Source organism: Pteropus alecto, unplaced genomic scaffold, assembly GCF_000325575.1.
Source record: "Pteropus alecto unplaced genomic scaffold, ASM32557v1 scaffold280, whole genome shotgun sequence".
Lineage (NCBI taxonomy): Eukaryota > Metazoa > Chordata > Mammalia > Chiroptera > Pteropodidae > Pteropus > Pteropus alecto.
The window spans coordinates 54,185-69,697 of record NW_006430057.1 but is presented as its reverse complement, the minus strand read 5'-3'; positions in this window follow the sequence as shown (position 1 = coordinate 69,697).

Below are 15,513 nucleotides of genomic sequence, written 5' to 3'. Positions count from 1 at the left end.
TTTACAATTCCCTAATAGCTAGCAATGTTGAACATCTTTTCATATGCTTGTTGGCCATTTGTATGTCTACTAGGGAGAAGTGTCTGTTCATGTCCTCGTCTCATTTTTTGATTGGATCATTTGTTTTTTTGTTGTTATTGAGTTGTATGAAGTCTTTGTATATTTTAGATATTAGGCCCTTATCAGAGGCATTGCTTACAAATATATTTTCCCATTCGGATGGTTGCCTATTTTGTTTGTTTATTTTGTTCTTTAGATTCCGTGTATAACTGAAATCATAGGGCATTTTTCTTCATCTGACTTACTCCACTTGGCACAATACCCTTTAAGTCCATCCATGTTGTTGCAGATGGCAAGATTTCATTCTTTTTTACGGCTGAGTAATAATCCATTATATATATGTACCATTTCTTCTTTATCAATTCATCTATTGATGGATACCCAGGTTGCCTCCATATCTTGGCTATTGTAAATAATGCTGCAATGAACATATGGATTCACACGTCCCTTCGAAGTAGTGTTTTAGGTTTCTTCAGATAAATATCCAGAAGTGGGATTAAGGACGGGTCCTTCATCTCTTGATATAGCCTTTGTTTCAAAGTCCATTTTGTCTTGTATAAATATTGCTACCCTGGTTTTTCTTTTCATTTCCATTTTCATGAAACATCTGTTTCCACCCCTTTACTTTCAGTCTATGTCTTTCGATCTGAAGTGAGTCTCTTGTAGGCAGCATATATAAGGGTCTTGTTTTCTTATCCACTCGGCCACCCTATATCTTTGGATTAGAGCATTTAATCCATTTCTATTTAAAGTAATTGTTGATAGATATGTATATTGCCACTTTATTATTCATATTTTTTATCTTCCTCCTCCTCCTCCTTCTTTCTTCTTCTCCTTTTCCTCCTCTTGTTAGTTCTCCTCCTCCTTCACTTCCTCCTTCTCCTTCTCCTCCTTCAAGAAGTCCTTCCAACATTTCCTGTAGTACAACCTTGGTGATGATGAACTTCTTTAGGTTTTTGTTGTCTGTCCTTTGATTCTAAATGATAGCTTTGCCGGGTAGAGTAATCTTGGCTGTAGGTCCTTGTTTTTCATCACTTTGAATATTTTGTGCCAATACTTTCTAGCCTGCAAAGGTTCTGTTGGGAAATCAGCTGGAAGTTCCTTTGTAGGTAACTAACTGCTTTCTCTTGTTGCTTTTCAGATTCTCTGTCTTTAAGTTTTGGCATTTTGATCATGATGTATCTTGGTGTGGGCCTCTTGGGTTCATCTTGTTTGGAACTCTCTCCTCTTCTTGGGCTTGTATGTCTAATTCCTGAGCCAGGTTAGAAAAGTTTTTAATCATTATTTCTTCGCTTAGGCTTTCAATTCCTTTTTCTCTCTCTTCTCCTTTTGGTACTCCATATGATGTGAATATTGGTATGCTTGATGTTGTCCCAGAGGCCCCTTAAACTATCCTCATTGAGGGGGGGTGGTTATTTTTTCTTATTGCTGTTCTGATTGGGTGTTTTCTGCTACCATATCTTCTAAATCACTGATTCAGTCCTCTGCTTCATCTAATATACTGTTGATTCCCTCTAATATATTCTTTATTTCAATTATTGTATTCTTCATTTCTGACTGCTTCTTTTCTATGTTTCTTAACTCTTTGTTGAGGTCTCATTGAGATCATTGAGCATCCTTATAATCAGTGTTTTGAACTTTGCATCTAGTAGATTTCTTGTCTCCATTTTGTTTAGTTCTTTTTCTGGAGCTTTGTTTTGTTCTTTAGTTTGCGACATATTTCTTTGTCTCTCCATTTTGGCTGCCTCCCTATGTTTGTTTCTATGTATTAGGTAGAGCTGCTATGCCTCCTAGTCTTAGTGGAGTGGCCTTTTGAGGTAGCTGTCCTGTGGGGGCCAGTGGTGCTATCTCCTTGGTTACCTGAGCTGGGTCCTGTAGTTATGTCCCTTGTATGGGTTGTGTGTGACATCCTGTTGAGCCTTAGTTGCTGTTTGCACTTCAATAGAAGGGAGTGACCCTCAGGCTGATTGATTGTGAAGACTGGCCATGACTACAATGGAGGAGCTATTGTGCAGGGGCTGACCCTATGGAGCAGGATTTGCTTTAGCAAGGCTCTAGTGCCTGCCCAGTTTGCTCTTTGGGTATCTGGTCTGCAGATGCCACAGGTGTTGCTCTGGAGTGGTCTGAGGCTGGCCACTGGGTAGGTTGGTTCTGGAGTCTCTTGGGAGGGCTCTGTTGCAGTCCAAGGTCAGCCACTGCCTGTGCCCTGCCCAGGGCCACCTAGCATGAGATACAAAGTGATCTACATATGGTTGCCACTTGTGCTGGGTTTGGTGGTGCCTGGGAGAGGCTAAGCTGTGAACTGAGGCTAGCTGCTGCTAGTGCTAGGCTTGGGGTGGCTGACGAGAGGTTCAGGGCAAGTTTGGGGTTTGTGAACCTTTGAGAGATTTTAGGAATGTCCACAGTATGAGCCAAGACAGCTGTTTGTATGGGAAAGCCACTGGAAGCAGTTTGGGTGGGCCCACAAATTGGGTTGTGTGGGGTCTCAGGGAATCACCAGGGCAGAGCAAATGGTGTTAGCCATATTGATGGAGACTCAGATATGACGCCTGTCTAAGTCTGCATGCTGGGAGTGGGGAAGGCTCAACATAGGAACAATAGATTCTGCCAGCACCTCTCTCTGGGAGAAAGCTGCCCCTCCAGCCCTTGCCCTGAAGCCAGACAATTTAGTTCCTCCTCATATGTCCCTGGCACCTTTCTAGCTTCTGCCCTAGTGTTGGAGCTCCAAATGGGTGAGTCCGTCAGCGAGTAAGTCCGTGTAAGGGCCCCATGAGAGCAATGTCTGGGACTGCAGCTGCCCTCCAGCCACAATTTCTGCCAGTTTTCACAGACAGAAGTTGTGGGGTCTTCTCTTCCCTTCATTGGAATCCTAGGCTACAGAGCCTGGTGTGGGACTGAGATCTTTTGCTCCGCTGGGGGAACCTCCTTAACTAAGATATCCCTTGCAATTTTCAACCGCCATGTGTGGCTGTGAGACCAGTCTGTTCCATGTCTCTGCCCCTCCTACTGAGGTAGGACAGATAGTACAGTGACATCCCCAACCTCAACAGTATATGGTTTTGGAAATTTTTCCTTTCTTCAGACCCCTCCTGTTTTAGTCCCGGCAAGGTGGGGATAAGCCAAAACCATTCTTTTCTAGCCTAGACGTCATCTTTGGCTAAGGCATGATCTTTGGCTAATTATATCATCATTATAACTTCATCTGCATTGCAAATACTGTGGCTCCCATCATGTACCTGATGCTATGACAGTTCTGGAAATACCATATAACGAAGAAAGAGAGGAAAGCGAGCTCTCTGACTAGTGGGAGGAGACAACAAGGCTACACTAGTAGCACTTTTTCTGGGCTTTGCCTCCAAGAAGAACCAAAATCTCATAACCAGATAATTTGGTGTAATCTTTCTCTCTCGAATTTCCCCATACTTCCCCCTTGAGTGTGTACTTTTGTTGTAATAAAACTTGCACTCTCTTGCTTGCTGTTCATCTTGCTCTGAAATTCTTTCTCAAGGCATAAGACAAGAACCTGGTCACTGACACTCCTAGCTCTCCAGGAACCTCTTTCTTTGGGGAGCCTCACCAGGATAAATTGTTATCACTTGGAAATCATCATCACTAGGTGCTATGGAGAACTTCATCTCAGGGTGAGTCGTGACCATATTTATTGTACCTTTTCCTTTTCTCTGTTTCTAAGATCATACCTGGAGGACCTCAGTCACATTGTGGGTGTGGGTTGAGCACCTACAAGCCATTAGGTCGCTCACCTCTAGAAGACTCCCATGACAGGATAACTTGGTTATGGACCAGAGTAGTTCTGCATCAGACATCTCACCAAGCTCAAGACAATGTCTGTACACCTACGCACACATTAAATCACACTCATTACCCCCTTTCCCCTTTATCTGTGACAATCACTCCTGGCAATCATTTTCTGTTCTTCCTAGACTGGTCTTACTTTACTTTCTCATGGTTTCCTCCCTCTCCTCTCTCCTTTCTAGCCTCACTTTCCTAACCATCCCTTCTTGGGACCATTTCTTTGTTGCTGTCTTCTCTCACTTTTTTGGTCCTGATGCTTCCTTTGTTCTCCTTCACCTAAGTTAAATTACATGGCCCCAAGAGTTCTGCCTCCTCTGTAATCAGCCTCTCTAGTCCTCACGCTGGTCTTAGCTAGACCTCTTCCCCTCGATGAGATCATTCTGTGTTGTGTCCACCATCTCCTCTGCCATCTGCAATGTCCCTAGACTTCAGGGACAGACTAGAGTTGGAATTGGGCACAGACTGACCTCGCTGGGAAGATTCATTCCTGGTTAGAATGCAGACTTTTGTCCAGTCTATTTCATCTACTCAGGGCCTCCGGACCTCTATACTGTCTCCAGGTCCTAGCCCTCCAGTCCTTACTCCAGGTCATTACCCATGAATCTGAGATCCATCTTAAGAGGAGGGCCAGCCTCCTCTTTGCTCTGTTCCATGCCATCCAGCCCATCACTCAGCCTTCACTTGCCTGGAACCCTTTGTTTTTTGCTAAACCCCAGAACTGCTGGGGGTCGAGGCCTCAACACCTTCTGGACTGCCCAGGGAGGTCCAACTCAAGGACACCTGAGCGCTATTGGTCAAGCTACCATCAGGGGACACCCTGACTTAGCTTGGCCTCCCAGTCTGTTGACTGGATGATAATGGTTGGGGGATGATGCCCTTGCCCTTGAAATCTGATCTCCTAGTTTTAGTTCTTCCATTCCAAGCACAATGCGGAATTGGAAGGCCTTTAAGCTAGATGGCATATGATAGAGGAAGGTGATCTTCTGTTATATGACCTGGTCCCAACATAAATTCAGGGATTCGGGAGGTTTGGCCTGAAAATGGGACCTTAAACTATAACAGTCTTACAATTAGACCTCTTTTGTAGATGAAATGGAAAATGAACAGAGGTCCCCTATGCTCAGGCTTTTATGGCCCTCTATAAGGACCCATAAAGTGAGGGTTCTCTAAAATTTGTTGAGCCCAATCCTTCTTCATTACTTCCTTGCCAGATAGCACAGATCTCCTCGATGACCCACTTCTTCAATGCCACCTTTGCAGGTGGGAGGGGAAGACTCAAGGCCATCGATTCCTCAGTCACCCTCCACTACCTTCTCTAGTTCTCTTACATCAGCCCCTCCTTATGCCCACATATACTACCCTTTGCCAGAAGAAGCAGCTGGACCCAGCCCCATGGGATATAACCGAGTGGGGCCTCTTACCATTACGAGTCCACTAAACTCTGTCTGCTCAGGAAAGTAGCAAATGGGGAAGCAGGAACCCTCAGAGTTCGTGTCCCAGTTTCTATGACTGATCTCGCCCACTATAAAATCAAATTGGGGCATTTCTCCGAAGACTCAAGTAGATTTACTGACAAATTTCAGGCCTTAGTAATGTCCTTTGATTTGACATGGGAAGACATCCAAGCAGTCATATTTACTTGCTGCACCCCAGAGGAAACACATGAATTTGGGACATGCAGAGAAGATGGTCACTTCCCAACCAGATAGGAACCCAGTGAGAGCCACTGGAGTCCCAAGTCAAGACTCTGATTGAAATTATCAGACAGGGCAGGGAGACTTAATAACAAGAGACCATGTGATACTTTGCTTAATCGAAGGGATGAAAAAGTACATAGTCAAGCCTGTCAGCTATTGTAAGATCAAGGAGGTGATCCAAGACTGGGGAGAAAATTTGGTCTTATTCCAGGGTCCGCCACTTGAGGCTTTCCAGAGATTTACCAATACCGATCCCTCCTCCCCCGAGGGGCGGTCTCTGATCGGCCATCACTTTACTAGCCAGTCTGCTCTTGACATCAGGAGAAAACACCAAAAGCTTCAGTATGGCCCTCAGAATCCGATGGCTCAATTATTAGACATGGCCTTTGGAGTCTCCAACAATAGAGATCAGGCTGAGGAGGATAAAAGGACTCAGAACGCGAGACCAGATAGGCTAAGCCGCAGGCTCAAATGATGGCAGTTGCCATCAGTGCTGCCTTGCAACCTCAGGGCCACCCCATGGGAAACAAGGGATGTTCAAAAGGGACAACTCCTACAGCCACGAAGGGGTCTTAACTGCAGGACACCGAGACACTGGAGCAACCAGTGCCCCTGCCCCAAAAAAGAGGCCCCGAGTCCTGTTCTCAGTGCAAACAATCAGGCTACTGGAAGAGGGAGTGTCCTAAGCTCCAAAGGAAGTTGGGGCTCCCAGATCCATAATGGCCCTGTTTGAGGAGGACTGAAGGGGCCCAGGGTTCCTGGTGACTCCTCACGAGAGACATCTTGTGACTGCAGAAAAATCCCAGGTGACCCTTGACATAGCAAGTAAACAGATTAATTTTTTAATTGATACAGAAGCTACCTACTTGGTCCTGACAGATCACATGGGGCCCTTAACCTCCTGTGAAGGCTTGTACCATCACAGGAGTAGATGGCTAACCTAAATAGAGGTACTTCATCCCACCCTTCTGCTGTCATTTCCAGAACTACCTGATTTCCCAGGAGTTTTTAGTTATGCAAGAATGCCCTACCCCCTTAATGGGGAGAGATTTAACATCCATCCCTTAACCATATCCCCTGGAAATTGGGTCCTCCTTAAAACCTAGAAAGAAGGCTCTCCAGAAGACCAGCTACAAACAAAATGGAAAGGGCTCTACCAGGTCCTGTTAAGTACCACCATTGCTGTTAAACTCCATGGCATAAACAGCTGCATACGTTCACCTAGGATTAAATTTTTCTCCTCTGAGTCATCACAGGAGCCTCCGACCAGTTCTATATGAGACCTGAAGCTATTATTCAAGAAAAAAAAGAAAGACATCCATACACCAACAGATGAGTACTCCTGACTTCTTGATTTGTTAGTTACTGCTTTTGGCATAGGTCTTCCCTTGGTCGTTGCTTTCCTCTTCACCTGTGCTCTCCCGCCCCCAGGCACTCCTCTCAGTATTTGCCTAGATTTCAGTCAGACTCTGAATTCCAGCCTATCTTCATAATATCTACCATACTTAACTGCTTCTTCCTGGTTAGTTTTAACTTCTTTTCTGGACTGTGTTCCTGACCAAGTAACTATCAATATGACCTTTTTTAAAAAAAAATTTAAATTTATTTCTGTCACTACATATCAATATGATCTTAAACCTCTTAATTCTAATCTATTTTCAGCCCTTCCAAAGATGATGGGAATCTAAAGTTTTTGTTAACTTTTCAAACATCATGGCCAAGAGAAACCATCTCTCTAATTGCTGGATCTGTCACCTGCACTCCAAGCATGCTCCCCTTTGGCCTGTTTTACCCTACTTCCCATGATATGTTATTATTGAAATTTACATGTTCCACTGTGTCACACCCCTATGATACCCAAATAGAGGGTTTACTATTTCAAACAGACTGGACTTATGTAAATGTCACTGCTATTTTACGAAAAGACATTACTAACATGCTTTCCTGCTTGTTCTGGAACCCAGCATCTAAAGATTTAACGTCCTCTTACCAAAGCTGTACTATTGATCCAAACCCACCAGGGACAGGCCATGATCTCTGGGTGGCAACTTATTTCTCCACTATCCCCATACAATGCAATAGCTGGGGCTCAGCATGCCTATTAGGCACTTACTGCAACTATATGCACTGGGACTGTCTTAAACTACACTTGCGCACAAGATCCAACACCTGCTTTGGAGGATGGACACCAGAAACTCCTACCGTCATGTTGATTATAATACATTTATTTATGCTACCGGTTCTAAAATGATTCCTCCCTTTGTCGAGGCCTCTAACTTTAGTCCTACTTCTAACCTTTGGCTCATACTTCTTTAGCCTTCTTGTTAAATTTGTCTCCTCCAGATTACAACAGTTCCACATAAAGGTGATGATGCTACAGGGATCTAAACCAATTCCTTCAATGGAGACCATCTTGGGGGGAAATCTGAACCCCTTAGATCAGACAGGAAGAGATTTTTGGTCTCAGGTTAGGTAGCGACTATGCCCTGTCACAGCAGGAAGTAGCTACAGAAGCCTGACCTCCAGTCTTTCAACACCTCATACAATTATGGTTCCGAAAATCTCTCTGGGGGGCTTTATGAGGCATAGATAGCCTAGGGACACCCCACCCCTCCAGGAAATTTTTCCTTTCTTCAGACCTCCCTGTTGTAGCTCTAGTAAGGGAAGGTAAGCCCAAATTGGGCTTTCTCAGCTTAGACATCACCTTTGGCTAAGTCTTGCCCTTTGGCTAATTATAATGTTATTATAATCTCATCCACATTGCAAATATTGCAGCTCCCATCATGCATCTGACGTTATGACAATTCCGGAAACACCATATAAGGAAGAAAGTGAAACCGAGCTCCCTGCCTACTGGGAGGAGATGACCAGGCTACAGCAGTGCCATGTTTCCAGGCTCTGCTCCAAGTAGAAAAAAGCCCAGAATTATGACATCTCGCATGAACTCTCTCTCTCTGAGTTTGCCTGCATTCCTCTCTTGAGTGTGTACTTTTTCTTTAATAAAACTTGCACTTTCCTGCTTGCTGTCCATCTTGCCCTTGAATTCTTTCTTGCATCATAAGACAAGAACCTGGTCACTGGAGCTCCAAGCTCTCCAGCGACAGAAGAGGATTTCTTTCTGGTTTGTCAAGTTCACACATCTCAACATACCTGCCATCATCTTTTAAGGAGAGACTATGGTCAGCACAGAGTAGAGAAATCATAATTACAGCTGGCACACATTCCCATGGTGATGTAGGCTCTTTTATCATAGCTGGCAGGATGGCAAGGACCAAGTTAGCACATCCCCTGTGAAGTCCAAAGGAGAACTGGAAGAGAATGTGGTCATAATATGCAAATGATTCCTTTTATATTTGCTCTTTGACTTGGAAGGAAGGAGAACACATTCAGTTCTGACCCCGATTCTACGACACAAGGAAATCCTTAGGATTCTGGGCCAATTCAGGTGCATAAAAATTTAAAATCCTCTCACTTCAAATTCTAACCAAATGTGGCTGCTTTTTGCTTAAATGCTGTAAATAACCAAGTTAACTCATCTAGGTTATGTGAGCCACAGACACCAAGCTTGCAGAAAGAAAGGTTAGTGTCCCCAAAGATAATGGGATTTTAGCAGGCTCACAAAGTGAATTACCAACATTACAAAATAATACTTTTACCTGCTTAGGGATGCTGATTCCAGGGTCAGCATAGGTGTGTTTAGAGTTGCTGTACTTTAAAGTGAGATAGTATATAGGATTCTTGCTGGATACAGGAGACCAATTGAGACCTGGCTCCCAGCCTGGGAATGTCTTGGTGAACCCTTTGAAGGAAGTTCTTGAGAAGCAGGTTCCCATTGGGAAAGATAATTGGAAAGTGAGCTTCCAGATGAGCAAGCAGTTACCTGACTAGGGGTGGATACTAAAAGGCACTTTGATTCTGGGCAGTTGAGGCAATGAAATTGGCCATCTATGATCTGGCTCCCAAAGTGTCTTTCAATCAGGCTCTGCAATATACATGCTTACAGTTTAAGAAATGCATGCATTCACTGCCCAGCTGGACACAGAAACAGACGGACACATTTTTGTTAAAGCACTTTTTCTTCTGATCTTGATCAAAATTCAAGACTATTTGGATAAGACTCGACAATTATCCCACATCTTGCACAGCTTTGTCACCCACATCTTCTTGTTGGACTTCTTCAGAGCCAGTTGCTTCTCCAAAATGTAGCTCTCTTTTGGCTGGGATTGCCCTCTGCATGTTTTCTTGAGAACTCATTTTGAGCTCAAAGGGAGAGGCAATGTTCAGGTATGCAAGGGTCTCTTTCTTAAAAATTGCATCCGGCCATATAGGACTCCTACAGCATTCTTTCTACAGATTTCCTAAGTGCTTGCAGAGAGCAATTAGCTATAAGAAATAAAGACACTGGCAAATTTGGAAAAGAAAGGGTGCTGCTTTCAACTCCTGACTTATCTTGGAACTTAAAAAAAAAAACAAAACTTCTTAGTTATTCCTGAAACATAAAATTTAATTTTTCACTTCCGTGACATGAAGTCAAATGATACAAGAATGAAACACCATAAAGACAGATATTGAAAGACTCTACGAGTGCTGATTTAGGATGGTTTAGATAAGATTTATAGCAATGAAGGATTTTTCTTCATTGCTTTATTTTAATTTCCATCTTAGAGAGAAGAAAGAGAACTATATTTGAAACCAAATGTTTTTGGTTGTCTGCAAGCTTGTCCATCTAGGTACTCTGGAATAATTGTTTGAAATAGAACAGTTTAAAAATACTCCTGTTATGCTTAGACCCATAACAAGCCCCCAACAGAGTTTGACGATCATAGGGAAAGCTCACATTTCTCAAATTAAGCAATCAAAGCATAAAGCATTTGGCTCGTTCTTCCTTAAAAGTGGTCTGATTAATTCGGAATGGAAATATAAGAAGATTTTCCACTGGACATTTAAAATATTTTTTCAGTAGCACTGCTGTGAAAGTGGTTTGCTTTTTTTAAAGATAAAAATAAAAAAATATACCTCCTGGAGGACAATTTTTCAAAGAAATCTAATGACTTAAAATGACCAATGAGTTAAAGAGAACAAAGGGGATAATGATGGACTAGTTTATGTCAAACTAACCCATTTGCCAATAACAATTATAAATTCTGGCAAAAATACAAAACTGTTTGCAGGAATTAGAAAATAACCTAAATAAAAGAGGTAGAAACTGGAGAGGATCAAGACATTGAAAAAAAGAAAACATAATAGGTCACACCTACATCCAGAAGGTTCGGTCTACTGAAACAAGACCTAGTCTGCATGGCATGGAACAATAGAAACTGAGCAGAAAGCTGAAGTCTCAAAGGCCTTTGGAGTCAGATAACAGCTTAAGGGTTGCTAGACTTGCTGTAAATGTAGGGAATAAACCAGGGGGATTGGGGTTTGGGAAGTTCTCAAATCTACATGTGAACTTCCCTCAAATTCTTGGCAGGCTCTTAAATTGTACATGTGTAAGGTTAAAATCCGAGGAGAACAGAGGCAAAGCAATGACTAGAGGGTTGGAAGATCCGAACCAAGGTTTCAACTGTGCTCACACAGTGGAGACAGAGATAGGAGTTTAATTCAACCTAAATTAAGGGGACTAGACAAGACATCAGGATTCCCACTGAAACCAAGAAAAGGCCACACCTTAGGAGTAAAAAGTATATTCCTGGACTAAGAGATTCTCCTTAGAATAAAAGGTAAAATTGAAATAGACCTGTTCTTTAAGAAGATAAAATCTGTCAGTAATTTAAATGCTTGCTAGAAAAAAACTCAACATGGTTTATGGGAAAATAACAGAAAATCCAGAATATCTAACACATAGCCTCCACAATAGTCAGTAAATGAATGAATGAATAAATAATGAAAGTAAAAAAGTGCTGCCAAAGTTTCCCTAAATTGATCTATATATTTAATGTAATTTCTATAAAAATCCCAGCAAAGTTTGTAGCAGACATAAGCAAGCATATTCTAAAATTTACATGGAAAGGCAGTTGACACGAAAGAGCTAAAATAATTTTGAAAAAGAATAATAAAAGGTGGAGGAATCATTTACCAGATGTAAATAAGTATATGTATTTACTATATACCTACTGCAATTTAAAAAGTGTGGTATTGGCAGAAGGATAGAAACATAGGTTTATAGAACAGAATAGAGAGGCCAGACATAAACTCACAAATATGCTCAATTGATTTGTGTCAAAACTGCAAAAGCAATTCAATGGAGGAGAGATAGACTTTCAAACAAATGATGCTGGAGCAATTGGACATTCACAGGCAAAAATCTGAACCTTGAACTAAATTTTGCATCTTATACAATAGTCAACTCAAAATTGATCATGGACTTAAATATAAATTTTTAAAACTTTAGAAAAAACATAGGAGAAAATATTTGGAACCTAGGACTAGGGAAAATAAGACCAAAAATATGATCCATGAAAAATTAATGTCAAACATATAAAAATTAAAAGCTCCTGCTTTGCGAAAGATCCTTTAAAGAGGATAAAAACAAGCTACATTATGGAAAATATATTTGTAAACCACATATCCCACAAAGAACTTGTATCTAGAATATATATAGAACTTTTAAAATTTAACTGTAAAAAACCGCCCAAACAATCCAATTTAAAATGGGTAAAATACATAAACAGACATTTCACCAAAGAAGACACAAATTTATCTTTCCATTGCAAAAAGGCATATGTAAAAATATGCAACATCATTGGTCATTATGGATATGAAAATTAACGTGACAGATATCACACACCTATCAGAATGCCAAAACAAAACAAAGCAAAACAAAATTGTAACAACCCTGAATGGTGGCAAGAATGCAGAAAAGCTGGATCATTTATTCTCTGGAAAACAGTTTGGCAAATTCACATCAAACTAATCATGCACTTGCCATTCGACCTAGAAATTGCAACCTTGGGAATTTATCTCAGGGAAATGAAAGCTTATGTTTACATGTTCATAGCAGCTTTATTCACAATTGCAAAAAAGGTGAAAACAACTTAAAATGTCCTTCAAATGGCAAGTGGTTAAATAAACAGCAATATAACCATACTATGAAATACTATGCAGCAATAAAAAGGAAGAAACTACTGATAGATATAATAATTTGGACAGATGTCAAGAGAAAAATGCTGAGCAAAAGAAGCCAATATCAAAAGATTACATGGTATACGATTCAAACTATATAACATTCTGGAAATAACAAAATTATAGAAATACAGAACAGACTTCTGGGTGCCAAGGGTTAAGTAATATAGGAAGAGGCATGAGAACTACACAGATTAACTAAATATTAAACCAAGTGGAGTTCAGAGCATGCTACGTGCTACTAGACACAAGAACCTGGCTGATCAGCCATATGTTCAGACCACGAGGAATCTACAGAACAAAAGAAAATTCCTACAGAGATTACTAACAACTACTATTTACCCATACCATTAACGTTTACCCATTCCATAAAAGGAGTATCCATACCAACGTTTACCCATGCCAACAAAGCTGTACCTTGTACAAAGATAAACCTAACCATTCATTCCATTTTTTATTCCATATAATTAGTAATTTTTCATAGAAACTAAGAAACAGATATAAACCCAATTTCCCAAATATTCGAGGTCTCATTCTCTGATTCTGAGAGACTATGTCCTGTCTATGGAACATTATTCCTTCTCTAGTAAACACTTCTGTGTCTCTAACTCTGGTTTGCTCTTGAATTCTTTCCTATGCAGAGCCAAGGACCTTCCCTCTCTCGGTGTAGAACTTGATTCTCCACTTGGGGGGATTTGCCCTGTCCTGCATTATAGGGATGAGAGGAAGAAGGATAGGCATGGCTGGATGGAACCGTTCTGTATCTTAATTGTAGTGGTTGTTACACAAATGTACACTTGTTATAAAATTGCAGAGAACTATGCACATGTACCCATACACAAATATAAAATTCATGAAATCTTAATAAACTCTATGGACTTTAATAATGTCAATTTTGATATGATACTATATTTATGTAAGCTGTTAACAATGAGGGAAATTTGATGAATGGTATATATGATCCCCTCTTACATTTTTTTGCTACTTCCTGTGAATCTATAATAACTTCAAAATATAAAATAAAATAAATTTTTAAAAGTAAGAGAAATAAATACAAATAAGAAAATAACTATTTACATATAAAAAGCATGAAAAATGTGACCCAGAGTCAAAGGAGAAATTATTCAATAGAAAAAAATTCATGTAAGATCCAGATGATGGAATTCAAAATAACACCGGTAAATATGTTACAGGATCTATGGATACAATAGGTATAAGGATAGAAAATATCACGAGAGAGATGAAAACTATAACAAATGAACCAAATGAAAATCCTAGGACTAAAATATACAGCATCTGAAATTAAAATAAATTAGTGGATGGGATCTATTAGTGGATAGCATATCAAATAAAACAGAAACAGGTCAATGGTCCTGAATATCTTTCCATATAAATTATCCAAACTGAAAAGAAGAACAACCTAAGACTAGAAAAGCAATGAACAAAGCTCTATTGACCTGCAGAACAACATCAAGTGGTCATCATATGTGTAATTTAAATCCCAGAAAGAGAGGAGAGAATTAACAAGAGGAAACTTTAAAGATATGTCATAGACTAAGTTAAAATAATTGCAAAACATATCTAGTAATGGACCTTTATCCAAAATAAACAATGATCTCTTAAAATTCAAAAACAAAAAATAACCCAATTAAGAAATGGGTAAGGAGTGATGTCATAAACATGGCGGAATGAGAGATGTCCCCAGATCTTTCCCTTTGAAACAACAAGTTGAACATCTAAAACTCACAAAAAATACCCAAACTGCACACCAGCACATCTGAGCATGCGATCTGTGCATAAGAGCTACCACAGGTCAGGACCCTGGAAGTCGGTTGGTAGACTGGGAAAAACAAAGAATCTGCCTCCTGTAGCCAGAGCATTCTGCAGGACGAGGGAGTGGGGAGAAGGTGCAGTGAGTTCCCTGAACAGACCTGCCTGGGAGAGCTGAGAGCTCCGCGTGGCCAGCGGCAGTGCCCAGGCATCAGGGCAGGAAGCAGAGAAAAGAGGATGGCAGAGAAATGGGTACGGCAGAGAAGTGGGGACGGAAGAGAAACAAGAGTTGATTATTACCAGCCGTGGTGGCAAAACACAAGGCTGAGCCATGGCCCCCATCTCCCCATATCCTCCAAAAACACACTGCGGAGCCCAGTGGAACCTGAGCAAATGCTACTGAAACTGTCGTTAATACTGACAGGGACTGAGACTGAGGGTAGCTAGTGTGATTGAATATCTATTAGAAAAAAAGCCATTATTAAGGCTTTATAAGAAGTAGGGATACAAGAAGCTTAGCTGCCACTTACTGGAAACCAAAAGAAAAACACCTTTGCAACAGACTAAAGAGAGACTTTTATATAAATCTTCTTTCTGGGAAAAAAGCAGAATACACTTACATTAATAACCAGGCGGAGAAATAATCCATTAAACACCACGAACAACCAGGGTGACAAGGCATCTCAGAAAGAAAGAGAAAAATCTCCAGAAAATAAGCTTAAGGACATAGAAATATGCAACTTAAATAACAGAGAATTCAGGATGGTACTTCTGAAAAAAACTCGATGAGATTCAAAATAATTCATATCAACAATTTCAGGAATTGAATAAAACAACAAGATCAGCAGAATGAGTTCTTTAGCAAAGAGACAGAAACTCTCAAAAAGAACCAATGAGAACTTGTGGAGATGAAAAACACTGAAAGAAATAAAAAATGAAATAGCAAGCTTGGGAAATAGAGTCAACCATATGGAGGAAAGGATTAGTGATATCAAAGACAGAAATCTAGAAATAAATCAGAAGGAAGAAGAGAGAAACAGAAGGATGAAAA